Source organism: Mobula birostris, chromosome 20, assembly GCF_030028105.1.
Source record: "Mobula birostris isolate sMobBir1 chromosome 20, sMobBir1.hap1, whole genome shotgun sequence".
Classification (NCBI taxonomy): domain Eukaryota; kingdom Metazoa; phylum Chordata; class Chondrichthyes; order Myliobatiformes; family Myliobatidae; genus Mobula; species Mobula birostris.
In genome coordinates this window covers 67,089,588-67,098,950 of record NC_092389.1, presented here as the reverse complement: position 1 = coordinate 67,098,950, position 9,363 = coordinate 67,089,588, and positions in this window count along the sequence as shown.

The following is a 9,363-nucleotide window of genomic DNA, read 5'->3' as shown; positions in this document are numbered from 1 at the left end:
CGTCTGAGGCCCGAACAGCTGATTCCCTTGAGAAAGCCTCAGGACAGGGCGAAACTGTGGAGGCTCTCCTAGTCCATGAGCAATAACCCCTCCACCTGAACATACTGGTAACTTTAAACTTTAAAATGGGTTTCACGAGGAGGAAGATCACAATAAAGGCAAGTGGGGAACCTGGATATTGAAGATGTGGGCCAAAGCAAAGTGGTAGCGTGAAGTGATATGGAATCGCCAGTAAGAGATCGACAAACACTGAAGGGAAATTTTCCCCATTGCCCGCACAAACACCTCATTGCAATGAAGCTGGTCGGGTGTTTAAAAAGGCGTAAGGTCTTCATTAGTCGGGGATTTTATCGAGATAACTTTACAGATCTCTGAAAGTCTAGTTAGACAGCACAGCACAGTTCTGGTCTCTTCCTGATAGGAAAGATGTGGAAGTTTTAGAGAGGGCGGTTTGGAAATTTACCGGGGTGTTGTTTGGTTTTAGCTCTATACCGGGGTACGGCTGAATCACGGTAAACTGGAATTTGAACTTGACACAGCACGCAGACAAAATGCCGGAGGAACCCAGCTGGCCAGGCAGCAACTAGGAAAAGAGAACCGTCCACATTTCAGGCCAAAACCCTTCAGCGGGACTGGGGGGAAAAAGGGCTGAGGAGTAGATTTAAACACAAACAACAGGAATTCTGCAGATGCTGGAAATTCAAGCAACACACATAAAAGTTTTTATGCGTGTTGCGAGGATTAGATTTAAAAGGAGTGGGGAGGGGATAGAGAAACACCAGGTGACAGGAGAAACCTGAAGGGTGGGGGGATGAAGTAAAGAGCTGGGAAGTAAATTGCTGAAACAGACAGATGGCCGTGGAAGAAAGAAAAGGTGGGGGAAGGGAGCACCAGAGGGAGGTAAATGGGGAGGGGGCAAGGGGATAAGGTGAGACAGTGGAAAGGGAATGGGAAATGGTGAAGGAGAGGTGGGATGGGGGGCATTACCAGAACTTAAAGCCTTCGGGGAAAGGCTGATTGACTGTAACAGGCATCACCGTAGACCAGTCAGCTCTACATTAACCCTCCTTCTCCCTGGGCAGATCCCAACACTTCTGAATGTGAAGACATTTGAGAATTCTGTACCATGGGGCCGTGTCCGTATAGTGACGCTGTGGAAAAAATCCTCTGCGATAATGAGCTTGAGTGTTGTTCCCTGTGAGACTGGCCACACTCAGGGTGGAGGACTGATCATCAGCAGACATCCCACCATCTTGATGAAGGAGCCACACGACAAGTAAAACATAAATAAAAATAGCTGAAATAGTTGGTCACTGATTTATATCCGCTTTACCTTGGGCGAATCACCGTGAGAGGGCGGAACTGCGGGATCCACTGTTAGAGAGCTGCTACTGACCGTTAACATAAAATCATAGAACCCGAACAGGCCACTCAGCCCATCTATCTGGTGCCAAACTGCCACTGTGCCTTGACCCATCGACGCCCGTACCTCTTCAAACCCCTCCCCTCCATGTATCTGTGCAGATTACTCTGAAATGTTGAATCGAAGCCACATCAGCCATTTGCTCTGGCAGCTCATTCACACTCTCACTAACTGAGTGAAGGTTCCCATCTCACCTTCCCATTCAGCATTTTATTGGGCACAGGACGCACCGTTTTTAATTAGCCATAAAGTTAACGTAAAATCACACATGTTAGAATATGATGCACCAAACAATACAGTGACAATGATATTACAAAATAAACAGAAATATCTATCTGCATCCAGTATACAAACAACATATACACATTTACTCATCCCCACCACCAGAGACATCGAATATTCTACTGTGTATGATGGGAAAGGCTCCATAAAGTCAACCCAAGCAGATCAACCCGGTGAAAGTACCGGGGAAAACAATTAAGTGCATATATTCAGCCGATCGACAACAGCACAACAAGACAATGTCTGTGTGTGTAAGGAGTGTATTTGCCGAGCGCTCTCCGAATTCTGCACCTGTATCTTATGGTCTCCGCTGGTCATAGATCCCTCAAGACAGCTGCGCAAGTTGATGGACCAAAAGACCATGAGACACAGGAGCATAACTAGGCCATTAGGCCCATCGAGCCTGCCCTGCCATCCCTTCATGACTGAACTCTTCAGTTGCAACTCTGTTCAATTTCTGATCCTTTGGGCTCTCTCGGGAGTCAAAAATAACGAGTGACCTTAATTCCAAGATTTCAGTTTATCTCAGAGTACAAAGAAATGGACAAATACTAAGCAAACTGGACAAAGAGCTGAGAAACGATGCCGAGGGGAATTAATGCTCTGAAGTCTGAGGCAAAGAAGTTAAAGAGAGCGCTTCTGTAAGATCTATCACTTTGATAACATAAACAAAATTATCTCGATAGTGATGAATGAATTAATAAACTGACAAATTCCTCTCCTGATTCCAGGTGGGCGCAGGTATTGACTTTAACTGATGTTTCGATGAGAAACTCTGCCATCTTCAATGCAGATGATGCCTGGGCATGTCTAGTCCAGTGGTATATATATCCCCGTAAACCATCTGGATTAGACAGTGCAGAACCTACTCTGTCCTTGGCAGTAAGGGGGCTGCAAAGAGAAGAGCCATCAGGACCATCACAGAGGCTGCGGAATGAGCCTCCAAATGGCTATGGATCAAGAAGTGTGAGCTGTGACCAACGTGCCCGGGACACAAGCTCGGGTCTGATCAACCCTCGCTGGGTGGCCTGCGTAAGGATGTCTAATATTGAAAGACCCGAAACACCCGATGACTCCAGTTTACATCACCTCCAATATGTCCCAGCTCATCCTCAGATGTCTATCAGCACCAAGTCACACAACTGTTGGATTGAATGAAAAATCTGAATGGTGGATTTGGCCATCACAATGAACAGTACACAGTATTCTGAAAGGAAAAAAAAATGCATAAATAATATTAGGCTTACTATTATACCAAACTATTATGCATTAAAATGACTTTTACATTACCATCTTTAAATTCAATTGCCAGGAAAGTTATCCCTTTAAATTGGCACTTCTGAAATATGGATCTATTGAGTTAAATAGAACAAATTTCAGAAACAGACAAAACTGCCAGAATTTGGTACATTTAGCACAACTAACTGGGTGTGAAACCTGTAGTAAATATCTTCAGTATACTGGAGCAGCTCCCTGAATTTTGACTCACACAGTGTCTCAGCATGTCAAAACGTGCCGGACATTCCTTCTGAGTGTTCTGTTTATAGGCATCTAGTCACAACTTATCCCTGCTGTTTCCACTTTTAAAATTCTTGTCCCGGCCCATGAAATTCATTCTACTTTCTCATTTTATTTTGCCCGTGCAAGTTATTCAGCCTTGGAACCACTTTATACCTTCTAGTTCACTAACTGCAGACTGAATTTGCGATATAGTTTTCCTGCCCCTCGTTTACATCAAGCCCTCTTCATTCGGAATCAGAGTCAGGTTTACTACCACCAGCATACGCTGTTTAATTAGTTTCTGAAGCGTTGAGTGTGTGTCTTCAATCTCCTTGATGGCAGCAATGAGAAGAGGGTGTTGGGGGTCTTTGAAGATGCTCTCAATTCTGGGGAGGCTCGTGCTTCTAATGGAGTTGACAGAGTTTTAAATGATCACCTGCAGCTTTTGCTAATCCTGTACAGTGGCTCCTCCATACCAGACAGTGACACAAATAGTTGGAATACTCTACAGGGTAAATTTGAAAATTTCTGAGTTCTTCGGTGACATTCCAATTCCCCTCAAACTCCAAATGAAGTATATCCGCTGTCATGCGTTCTTTGTAGCTGCATCAAGATGTTAGGGCCAGGTTAAACCTTCAGGTATATTGACACCTCAGGAACTTGAAATGGCTCACCCTTTCCATTGCTGATCTCTGGACAAGGCCTGGTCTGTGTTCCCTCGACTTCCCCTTCCTTCAGTCTACTATCAATTCTTTGGTCCTGCTGACGTTCACTGCAATGGTTATTGTTGTTACACCACTCAACCAACTGATCTATCTTGTTCCTGTACATCTCCCTGTCACCATCTGAAATTTTGCCAACAATGCATTGAGTTATTGGCAACTTTATATATGTGGCTTAAGTTGTGCTTAGCCACATAGTAGTGGGTGCAGAGAGAGTAGAGCAGCGGGCTAAGCATGATTCTTTGAGGTCTGTCCGTGTTGCTTGTTATCATTGACTTCTCTGAATTGTACATGGACCATATCTCACCCCTTACAAACCAGATTTTTTCCACTTTCGAGAACAGAATGCTCCCTATAGAGTCAAAAAGATCAAACAATAAAGGATGACGAGGAGAAATCAAGACAACGCTGAATATTGAGCTCATAATTCAGATGGTGACGAGGAGGAGGACAGGAGTAAGATAGATCAGCAAGTTGAGTGGTGTCACAGCAACAACCTTGCACTCAACTTCATTAAGACAGAGGAATTGATTGTGGATTCAGGAAGGGGAAGTCGAGGGAACACACACCAGTCCTCATCGTGGGATCAGAAGTGAAAAGGGTGAGCAGTTTCCATTTCCTGCCTGTCAACATCTCTGAGGAACTATCCTGGGCCCAACATATTGATGCAGTTACAATGAAGGCACAACATCGGCGATATTTCATTCGGAGATTGAGGGGAATCGGTCTGTCACTAAAGACACTTGCAAATTTCTGCAGATGTACTGTGGGGAGCATTCTAACTGGTTTTGTCACTGTCTGGTGTGGAGAGGCCACTGCACAGGATCGGAAAATGCTGCAGAAAGTTGTAAACTCAGCCAGCTCCTTCATGGACACTGGACTCCACAGCATCCAGGACACAGTCAAAAGATGATGCCACAAAAAGGTGGCGTCCATCATTAAGCCCCCATCACCCAGGACATGCTTTCGTCTGATTGCTATCATCAAGGTCGATGCACAGGACCCTGAAGACACACTCAACATTTCAGCAAGAGCGTCATTCCCTCCAGCATCAGAGGTCTGAATGGGCAAAGAACCCATGAAATCTTTCAAACCAATTGATTTAATTGTAAAGCTATTTCTGTTCCTAGCTCCTGGGCAACCTTTGGATTCCAGAGAGACATGAAAGGATACCTGAATAGAAATGAGAATACAGGTACATGAGAGATCGGAACAGAGCAGGCTATTTAGACATAAGAACATAAGATATAGAAGCAGAAATAGGCCATTCGGCCCATCAAGACTGCTCCACCGTTCAATCATGGGCTGATCCAATTCTTCCTGGTATCCCCACTCCCATGCCTTCACCCCATACCCTCTGACGCCCTGCCTAATGAAGAGCCTATCTATCTCTACCTTAAACCCAGCCAATGACTTCGCCTCCACGGTCACTCGTGGCAACAAATTCAACAGATTTACCATCCTCTGACTGAAGTAATTTCTCCCCAACTCTGTTCTAAATGGACGTCCTTCAATTCTGAAGTCGTGCCCTCTTGTCCTAGACTCCCCTATCCAGTGAGCTTGCGCAGTTATTCAATAAGAGAACAGGTGATCTTCTTGATCCATCTTCCTTCAGTACCAAATTAATCTCTTATCAAGAATCTAAAGCACGGTTCTCAGCCTGGAGTCCACAGAGCCCATGCTTAATGGTAATGGCCAATGGCATCAGAAAATTTTGGGAAACCCTGCTCTAAGAGATCTAGATTAGAACAAGTTAAGAAATTCCACTCATCAAATAAATATGTTTTCTCGGACATAAATAGTCAGCTCGTTATTCTTGTTTCCTAGTTGTACATCTTTTTGCTGAATATGCTGTTTATGTTGACTCTTTTATATTCATCCTTCTCTGCAGGCAGAAGTTTTTTTGACATGTTTTTTTTGCACGTTGGGTATTAAATGATTCCTTTGAACAAATTCCACCGTGTTTCCTTCTTTTGTGGCTGTCAATGGGAAGGCGAATCTCAGGGTTGTACATCAATAAGAAATGTACTTTGAACTTTGATTTTCTTCACAAACATTGTTCAATCTTGTCACCAGGTTTTGCAGGCAGGTAAATTATATTCCTACTCCCACATGTTAGTCCTGAAGAATTTCATTTTTTAAAGGGTTATCTATCAGTCCTCCAAAATTCGGACTTCAAAAAAATAGTCACTGTTCCATCGCTGTCATCAGGTCTATATCTTGGAACTCTCTTCCCATTTACGTTTTGAGTGTACCTTCATCACAAGGACTACATGGCTTCAAGATGAGACAACACCAAGACCACAAGACATAGGAATTAGGCCTTTGGCGAAGATTGTGCCCTGCCATTCAATCATGGCTGATTTACATTGAACATAGCATTTTAAAACATCTCCTTCAGTATATAAAGTTCTGCTGAATCAATTAAATTAGGAATAAAATAGTCAAGTATACTAATCTCTTCTGTCCACATCCATTTCCTTCATATCCATGTGCTTATTTAAATGTCTCTTAAAGATCTATGTTTTTGCCTGTACCCCCATCCCAGACAGAACATTCCAAGCGCCCACCACTCTCTTCAAAAGCTTGCTCCTCACAACTCCTTTGAAAATAACCACTTCTCAACTTAATATATGCCCTCTGATATTATACATTACAACCCTTGGAGAAACACACTGCTCCCAAGTGCAATCTGACAGGCAGAAGGCCAAGGGAGAACAAGGTGCGGAAAATAAGAAACAGGAGCAAGCGTGGCCATTCGGCCCCTTGTGCCGGTTCTGCTCTTCTCTCAGAACATGCCTGATATTTGACCTCAGCACCACTGTCCTGCACTGTTACAAGCATTGCAAAGCCCCGACTTGCGTTTTGAATTTAGAAACCTTTTGCAGCAAATTGAAAAGATTCGTCACGTTCTAAGTGAGGAAATTTCTCCTCATCTCAGTCCTGTTGAAGTGATCACAGATTTCGAGTCTGTGACACCTGGTTCCCCACCCAGCCAGGTGAAACATCATTCTTGCCCCTACCCTGTGAGACGGTGTCTGTTTCAGTCAGACTGTCTCATATTTCTCAAATTTTGAAACAGGCCCAGTCAGTGTAACCTCTGCGAGGACACGACCTCACCCCCCAAATCAATCTGGGGAATCTTCTCTTCATTCCCTTTATGCCACAGGCTGACTCCGGGAGGGTGACCAGTCCTGTGCAGAGTGTATGTACGCTCTCAGCAGGACCCCGTATTGTCACCACGGTTCGGATATGGCCAAGGTGCGGGGTGAGAGACACTGAAGCAGGTCGATAGTTCACAGACTTTTATTCGAGAAAAGGAAAATTAAGCAATAAACGAAAGGTCAAACAGGGCTGTTAACTAAAACTCTCAGAGGGAAACGAAGCCTATACTGCGGCCGAAAAGAATATCTAAACATTAAACGAATACCGCTAGTCTTCAGAGTGAGTTGCTTTTTAAAGTCCAATGGCTCAGGGAAGGCGGAATGAAAAACAGCAGCGAAGCTTTGCTATGTTCTGTCCAAATCTCGACAAGCACGACGATGACAAGAATGTAGTTAAATACTATCACAATTAAATAATAATTACCTGGCACGTGCAAATTCACAAGCGCAATTGCCGTATCTACTGCGCTGCCGAATCCGTGGTTCTGACAAAGTCAGGACCAGCACTTTCATCACATGAGATGTGAGGGCAGTTGTCTGTAGTCATTAAGTCCAGATGGAGTCGCCGGATTAGGTAAACGAACCAAGAAGGAAGTCTTCCTCAGCACCGGTATCTTTTCCCTACCCAGTCTCAGATTGTAAAGGTGCGACAAAATCCCAGAGACCGGGATCGTACAGGCCTTCAGTACCCTGGTGCTGATACCGACAGGGTCAGCAGATGTAGTCTCTCCCCCTGTCTCCTACCCTGACCCGCAGTCACTGTCAGACGGGACAGCAGATGTAGTCTCTCCCCCTGTCTCCTACCCTGACCTGCAGTCATTGTCAGACGGGACAGCAGATGTATTCTCTCCCCCTGTCTCCTACCCACAGTCACTGTCAGACGGGTCAGCAGATGTAGTCTCTCCCCCTGTCTCCTACCCTGACCCACAGTCACTGTCAGACGGGTCAGCAGATGTAGTCTCTCCCCCTGTCTCCTACCCTGACCCGCTGTCACTGTCAGACGGGTCAGCAGATGTAGTCTCTCCCCCTGTCTCCTACCCTGACCTACAGTCACTGTCAGACGGGACAGCAGATGTCGTCTCTCCGGTTCTGACCCATATACCTTCAGACGAGATCTTTATTCTTGTACTTAAACCTTTTTTCCCATTCAATGTTCTTCATTTAAAATAGAACTCAAACAGTGAACAGATACAACACCCTCAGACATGAATTTAAAGGGCAGGTGTTGCAACAGTTTGAGCTTCAAACCGGGGGCCACAGAGCAAGCAGGGAGTCAGAAAGGGAGGAATGTGGGAGTGTTGTGTGTCTGAGCCCAACTGTGTGTGTTTGTGTCTCAGAATCAGGTTTAATATCACGGGCATATGTGGTGAAATTTGTTGTTTTGTGACAGCAGTACATTGCAATACATAGTAATAAAAACTATAAATTAAAATAATATGCATCAGAATTAAATTTGAAATGTGGTGCAAAAAGAGGGAGAATACCGAGGAAGTGTGATCACTGGCTGTGGGAACATCCCAGTGGATGGGCGAGTGAGTGTAGTTATCAGCTACTGGTGAAGCGCCTGATCGTTGAGGGGCAGTAACTGTTTCCTGAACCTGGTGTTGCGAGTCCTGAGGCTCTTGTACCTTCTACCTGATTGCAGCAGCGAGAAAAGATCCTGGCCTGGGTGGTGAGCATCTCTGATGATGGATGCTGCTTTGCTACGACAGTGTTTCATGTAGATGTGCTCAATGGTTGGGAGGACTCCACCCGTGATGTACTGGGTCGGATCCAATACTTTGTGTAGGGTCATCACGAGGGAAATGCACTGCTTTGTTCATCGCGCTCCTGATGTGAACCTTGTGTTAATGAAGTTGTTTGCAGTTCTTTCAGAGGGAGATGTACTGCTTTGTTCATCGCGCTCTCGATGTGAACCTTGTGTTAATGAAGTTGGTTACAGTTCTTTCAGACCAGCAGCTTTGACCACAAGAACTTCAGATAGTGGTCAGCATGGAATGTCCTGCAGTTACTGCAGGAGAAGGACTGGATGGACACAGTGGAGTGGTTCCCTGAGCAGACGGCCCAGACCATCTGGCAGAATGCCTCATCATCTGATCTCAACAACAGGCACCAAGACATTACGTGGCTGGCGGTGAGAGAGGCCTCCCAATCTGATCCTTGCTACATGCCCGAAGATCACTCCGACAGCGCGCTGCCCCGAGATTACTGCAGTGGAGACGAGACGGTCACTCACCTCTTTGCGGACTGTGGGCTGGTGAAGATGTGTGGA